The sequence below is a fragment of the Arachis hypogaea genome, chromosome 17, assembly GCF_003086295.3.
Source record: "Arachis hypogaea cultivar Tifrunner chromosome 17, arahy.Tifrunner.gnm2.J5K5, whole genome shotgun sequence".
Taxonomy (NCBI): Eukaryota; Viridiplantae; Streptophyta; class Magnoliopsida; order Fabales; family Fabaceae; genus Arachis; species Arachis hypogaea.
This window is the reverse complement of record NC_092052.1, coordinates 62,627,338-62,633,583: the sequence shown is the minus strand read 5'-3', so window position 1 is coordinate 62,633,583 and position 6,246 is coordinate 62,627,338. Positions and strand designations below refer to the sequence as shown.

Sequence of the window (6,246 nt, the reverse complement as noted above, 5' to 3'; positions counted from 1 at the left end):
AGTGCAATGAAGGGAGTGAGGGGAAATATTTTTAATGTAGTAAGAATCGTTTTGTTCTGAGAGGGGGATGTTAAGCTGGGCGTTTGGAATGTGAAGGGGGTATGGAGGGAGAGCTACTTATATATGGAAGTGATGGGCAAATGAAGGGTTTGGATAGATGATTTGAGTGTGAGATGGACGGATGGGGTTCAGCATGGAGAAAGGACAAGGATCATCAACTTTATGAAGGGTGTTGTTCGGTCTTCAAGGGTCTCATCCTTTTCAATGTTGCATGGCAAGATTTTCCAATGCGTCCCTCCTTGAGGCACGTGTGTAGTACCCTCCTTTTGTGGTGTCCGAACCTTCCTCATTTAATTGTCCAATCAATCCCCTTCAATGCTCCTTTCCCTTTTCCTATAAAAATAAAATAAGAAAAATTAATATCATTGAGAAATTAAACTTTATGGCTAGAATAATAAAGAAAAATAACTAGATTGTTTTTTCATGAATACCAACTAACTAACTAACTGTGTATCCTTATATGCACATTGGTGGCACCTTGGGTGACACCAAACTTAGTTTTTAGCACTGTGATGAAAAAGTTTTGTTCAAGGCTCCAAGACTAGCATGCTCTGAATTGTATTCATGCTCTCTTGGCATGCTCTGAACACCAAACTTATTCTTCACTATATACTGCATAATAAAGATTTCACCAAGTGTTTGTCACGTTTGGTTTTGAATTCATGAATATTGACTTATTCACTATTTTCTAAAAGCATATAAAACATGGGTTGCCTCCCATGAAGCGCTTCTTTAGTGTCACTAGCTTGACGTTTCTCCTTCATCAGGGAGGTTGATAATGCTTCAAGTCCTCCCCTCTTGCTGTGGACCTATATCCATTGGTTGTATCAACGATCTCTACATGTTCCAAGGAGAGAACTCTGTTGATAGTGAAGACCTTAGGTAACTGAGATGGTACAGTGGGGAGATCAGGGGGGATATCTGGGAAGTAAGCTGAGATCACTTTATCCCCTAGAGAGAAGTCCTCGGTAGGGATCTTCTTGTTCCTCCACCTCCTTGGTATCTTCTTCTTTGTTCCTTTTTTTGGTGCCTTGCTCTTTGTGGCCTCTTCTTCTAAGGAAATTTTGTTGCTGCCCTCATATGCCTCTGGTGGTTTATGTTCCTCCAGTTTTTCCTTGAGCTGTGACAACTGCTTATTTACTTGTTCATCAACCAAGGGGATCTCCAGATGTGCTTGTTGTCCTTCAGTACTTGTCTCTTCCTTCAGTGTCTCACTGTGATCCTTCCTTGGTTCCTTGTTCTCTTGATCTGTTTCTTGTGAGTGTTTGAAAACAGTGAAGGTGAGCTGTTCATCATGGATCCTTAAGATTAGCTCCCCTCGCTCCACATCTATGAGTGCTCTGGCTGTTGCTAGGAATGGTCTTCCCAATATGATTGGGTGAGTGTGACTCTCTTCCATGTCCAATATGATAAAGTCTGTTGGGAGGAAGTATTTCCCAACCTTTATCAACACATTTTCCACCACTCCTATTGCTTGTTTTTGAGTTTTGTCAGCTAGCCTGATGACTACATCTGTGGGCATTATCTCATTGATCTGCAACCTCTTCATAAGGGATAAAGGCATTAAGTTGATGCTTGCTCCCAAATCGCAGAGTGCTTTATCAAACATTGTTTCTCCTATGGCACAGGGGATGTGAAAACTCCTTGGGTCCTTTCTTTTTGTAGGCAACTCTGGTTGAATGAGGGCGCTGCACTCCTTGTTCATCACTATAGTTTGGCCTCCCTTGAGTGAGCTTTTCCTGGGAAGCAATTCCTTCATATACTTGATGTATGCAGGCATTTGTTGGATGGTCTTGATGAATGGTATGTTTACATGCAGAGATGCAAAAAGTCAAGAAATCTTGAGTATATTCTCTTCTCCACAGCACCATTGAGTAGTTGGGGGAAAGGGTGCATAAAGTCTCAGCAGCTCCTGTTGTGAGATTTTTGGTTCTTGGTGCTTCTCTTCCTGTTTCTTTGCTGATGTCTCTCCAAGTTGTTCTAATGGCTTGTTTTGCTCTTCCTCAGTCTTCTCATCACTTGTAGTGACTATCTTGCAATCTTTCCATCTTACTTTCTTTGCTTCACTTCTCAGGTTTTTCTCTGTGTCACTTGGGAATCCATCTGTAGGTTTGGGAATCTGCTCAGAGAGATACCCCACTTGAGATTCCAACCTCTTGATGATGTCTCCCTGGTTCTTAAAATTTGCTCGCACTTCCTCCTTGAACACCTTGTTGTCTTGAATCTCTTTGCATATGCCTTCAAGAAGGTTCTCAATCCTTGAGAGTCTGTCATCAGATGATGGTAGGTTGGGATTGGAGGTAGAAGGATGAGGAGTGTTATTTTGGTTTTGATATGGATGTGGAGAGGTGTTGTTATGGTGGTGTTGATATGTTCTCTGTGTGAATTGTTGGTGAGCTGCATTATTGTTGGGGTTGTGACGTCTCTGATCTTGGCCTTGATCTTGTTGATTTCCCCACCCAAAGTTTGGGTGATTCCTCCAACCAGGGTTGTAGGTCTTGGAGTATGGGTCATCATTTTGTCTAGGTGAATTTCCAATGTAGTTGGCTTGCTCCTGCTCACTCTCTGCCTCTGCATTCACTCCCTCTTAGGTTATTGATGAGGTGGTGATTGCTGCTACTTGGTTCTTCTCCATCTTCTTGGTGAGGTCAGCCAACTGCTTGGTTATGAGCTTGTTTTAGGCCAGCAGTGCATCCACATTGTTTAGCTCCATCACTCCTCTAGTGCTCCCTCTTTCGGAGGCATAGAAGTAGTCATTCTCTGCTACAGTTTCAATGACGTCTATGGCCTCCTCAATGGTCTTCTTCTTGTTCAGAGATCCCCCGGATGAATGGTCTACTGCCTTCTTTGATTCATAAGAAAGGCCTTCATAGAAAATGTGTAGCTGCACCCATTCATTGAACATATCTGGTGGACACCTCCTTGTTAGGTCCTTAAACCTCTCCCATGCTTCATATAGAGTCTCACCATCCTGCTGCCTGAATGTTTACACCTCAACTCTCAGCCTGTTAATCCGTTGAGGAGGATAGAATCTTGCCAAGAATTTATTCACCACATCTTCCCAGGTTGCCAAACTCTCCTTTGGGAAGGACTCCAGCCATTTAGATGCCTTGTCCTTGAGTGAGAAAGGGAACAGAAGTAGTCTATAGGTGTCAGGACTTCACAGTGTCACATATCCTCAGGAAGGTGGTTAGATGTTGATTGGGGTCTTCTTGGACACTCCCTCCGAATGAACAGTTGTTTTGAACAAGGGTGATGAGCTGTGGCTTTAGTTCAAAGTTGTTGGCATGTATGGTTGGCCTTTGGATGCTACTCCCACAGTTTCCTGGATTTGGGTTGATGTAAGAACCCAGAACTCTTCTCTCTTGCCCAGCATGATTTGCTAGACCTTCTCTGCCATGGTTGTGAGCTTCTTCTTCATGATGGTTTTCCATATTCTCTTTCATGTTTGGTTCAAAGTATTCCTCCTCTTCCTCAGCACCAACTACTCTCTTTCTTCTTTCTTCCCTCCTTAATCTAAGGAAGGTCCTCTCAGGTTCAGAATCAAAGGAAGTTGAAGCCCCGCTTCTCCTTCCTGTCATACAACCAACAAAGCACAAGCAAGGAAATAGATCCAGAAACTATTCTAAAAAAAATGCTGTTAGTGTGAGTGATGCAATATATCAAACAGTTAGTGGGTTAGTGAATTGAATTGTAAATAACTAAAAAAAATAAATGAAAAGGTAGGGGGAAGGGAAGAAATTAACTAAAACTGAAAGCGAATTAACTCAACAGAAATTTAAATCAAACAAAAGAAAAATGCTCAATCTAGTTATCCTCCAATTTAATCATTGTTGATTCAAAATCAATCCCCAGCAATGGCGCCATAAACTTGATACGCACAAAACTTGTCTCTCAACAAATTTTCTTCGGCAAGTGTACCGAATTTGTCGTCAAGTAAAAACTCACAATAGAGTGAGGTCAAATCCCACAGAGATTGATTGATCAAGCAACTTTAATTAGAGGAATGTTCTAGTTGAGCGAACCAGAATTTGATTTGAGATTTGCAGAAAATTAAATGGTAGGAAAGTAAATAGCAGAAACAGTAAATGCTAGAAATAAAGAGCTGAATGTAAATGGCGGAAAGTAAATTGCAGAATCTTAAACGGGAATGGGGTAATTGCTCATAAAAGTAAATGGCAGAAATTAAAGAGAATGGGTAAGATCAGAAATGGGGAGTTCATTGGGCTCAGGAGATGTTGTATTCTCCGGATCAAGTTCATTTTCATCTCTTCCTCAATCAATGCATTCATTGATCTCCTTGGCAATCTTAAGTGATCAAATTCCAATTTCTTGGTATTTCAATCTCTCAAATCTTGATCAATAGCCAATTCCTTGGTCAATTACTCATGAGAAGAGATAAAGTATGGTCACTGATTATACCACATGCATTTCCCAAATCAAGTGTTGGTAGGATTATAGTCACATATCCATCCAAACCCAATTTGGTCCAGCATGAGAAAGCATTTCTAGCATGATCTCTTCATTCCTCTTTCAAGGTTCAGAAGAGATCCAAGTATGTATAGCTTCTTTTCCAAGATAACTACCCAATTGGATGAAAATCGAAAGCTTTCTAGTAAAATCAAGAGAAAAGATAAAAGAAGGAGAATGAAAACTAATATTGATCCATCAAATTACAACAGAGCTCCCTAACCCAATGAAAGGGGTTTAGTTGTTCATAGCTCTGGAAAATGAAAACCAAGATGGAGAATACATGATGAAAGTAAAACTAGAAGTGCAGAGAAAGTAAAATACAGAGAGTAGTTCTATGCCAAAGGCTACCTAAAGTTTTCCAACTCCTCAAACTAATTCAAAGCTACTCCTATATATACTACTCTTCTGATCCTCTAGTTGGCTCTTCAAGTCTTGGGTATGGGCCTCTGGATCTTGAGTTTGAAGCAGTTATCCTTTTCCTTGGGCTTAGCTTTACTTGCAGAGAGAAAAGGTGAAGTAGGCAGAGACTTTGGCTTAGGACGTTAGTGGTGTCAACGTTAAGTGAAAGTGTGGGTTCGAGAAAGTTAGAGACAATCACCTTTTTCACTAACTTTCCTCACCCAAATATGATCACGTTGACTTCAACGTTAGTGGCACTAACGTGACCACTAACTTTGCCTCTTGGTCCTTCGCACACATTATTGGGACTTACCTTTCCCAATAACGTGGAGAATCCTCCCTTGTCCCTACGTTAGAGTCCACGTTAACTAGGTTAACGTGGCTTCTAACGTAGTAATGCCAATCCTTCAAAAATGTTAGTGACACTTACCTTTGTCACTAACGTTCCAATGTGCCCCTCTTTCCCACGTTAGAGTCCACGTTAACTAAGTTAACGTGGCTTCTAACGTAGTCATGCTAGCCATCTCCAACGTTAGTGACAAAGGTGAGTGTCACTAACGTTGGCTCATCATCTCTTTATCCACGTTAGCTTCCACGTTAACTAAGTTAACGTGGGAGTTAACGTTGCTCATGGTGGCTCTTGGTGGTTCACCCTAATGTTAGTGACAAAGGTAAGTGTCACTAACGTTGGCTATCAATTGCTCTCTCCACGTTAGCTTCCACGTTAACTAAGTTAACGTGGGAGTTAACGTGGCTTATGGAGGCTTGGCCAACGTTAGTGACAAAGGTGAATGTCACTAACGTTGGCTTCTCTTTTGCTTCTTAACGTTAGAGTCCACGTTAACTAAGTTAACGTGGCAACTAACGTGGCCAATTATGAGCTTGGTCCAACGTTAGTGACAAAGGAGAGTGTCACTAACGTTGGCCTTGTTGTCTTCTTCCACGTTAGAGTTCACATTAACTTAGTTAACGTGACTCTTAACGTGGGCTTATGATGGCTTCGAGGGCGTTATTGGCGATTACCTTTCTCATTAACTTTGCAAGTTAGCACCCATTCCACGTTAGAGGTCACGTTAGTGGGACTAACGTGACTGTTAACGTGGTTCTTCTTTGCTTCCTTTGTCCTGAAATCAAGCAACAAAGTGCATCAAAGTTCTAGTCCAAGTCATGAGTCATGCATCATCCAATTTGTCATATAATTCATGCAAAATTCTCATGAAATCATGTAAAGTGCACAATGTATGCTTGAATCAAGATGTAAGTGAATATCTACACAAAACTAGCTTATTTTCTAAGAAAATGCATGAAACTACC

At 41.2% G+C, this 6,246-nt stretch overlaps 1 non-coding gene across 1 annotated transcript; it reads left to right on the top strand.

The window, feature by feature from the left end:
• The first annotated feature begins 2,960 nt into the window (after nucleotides 1-2,960).
• LOC112767698 (small nucleolar RNA R71) lies at nucleotides 2,961-3,067 on the top strand. Its single transcript, XR_003185139.1, has one exon. It is a non-coding gene; the product is annotated as a small nucleolar RNA R71 (small nucleolar RNA).
• Nucleotides 3,068-6,246: the final 3,179 nt, after the last annotated feature.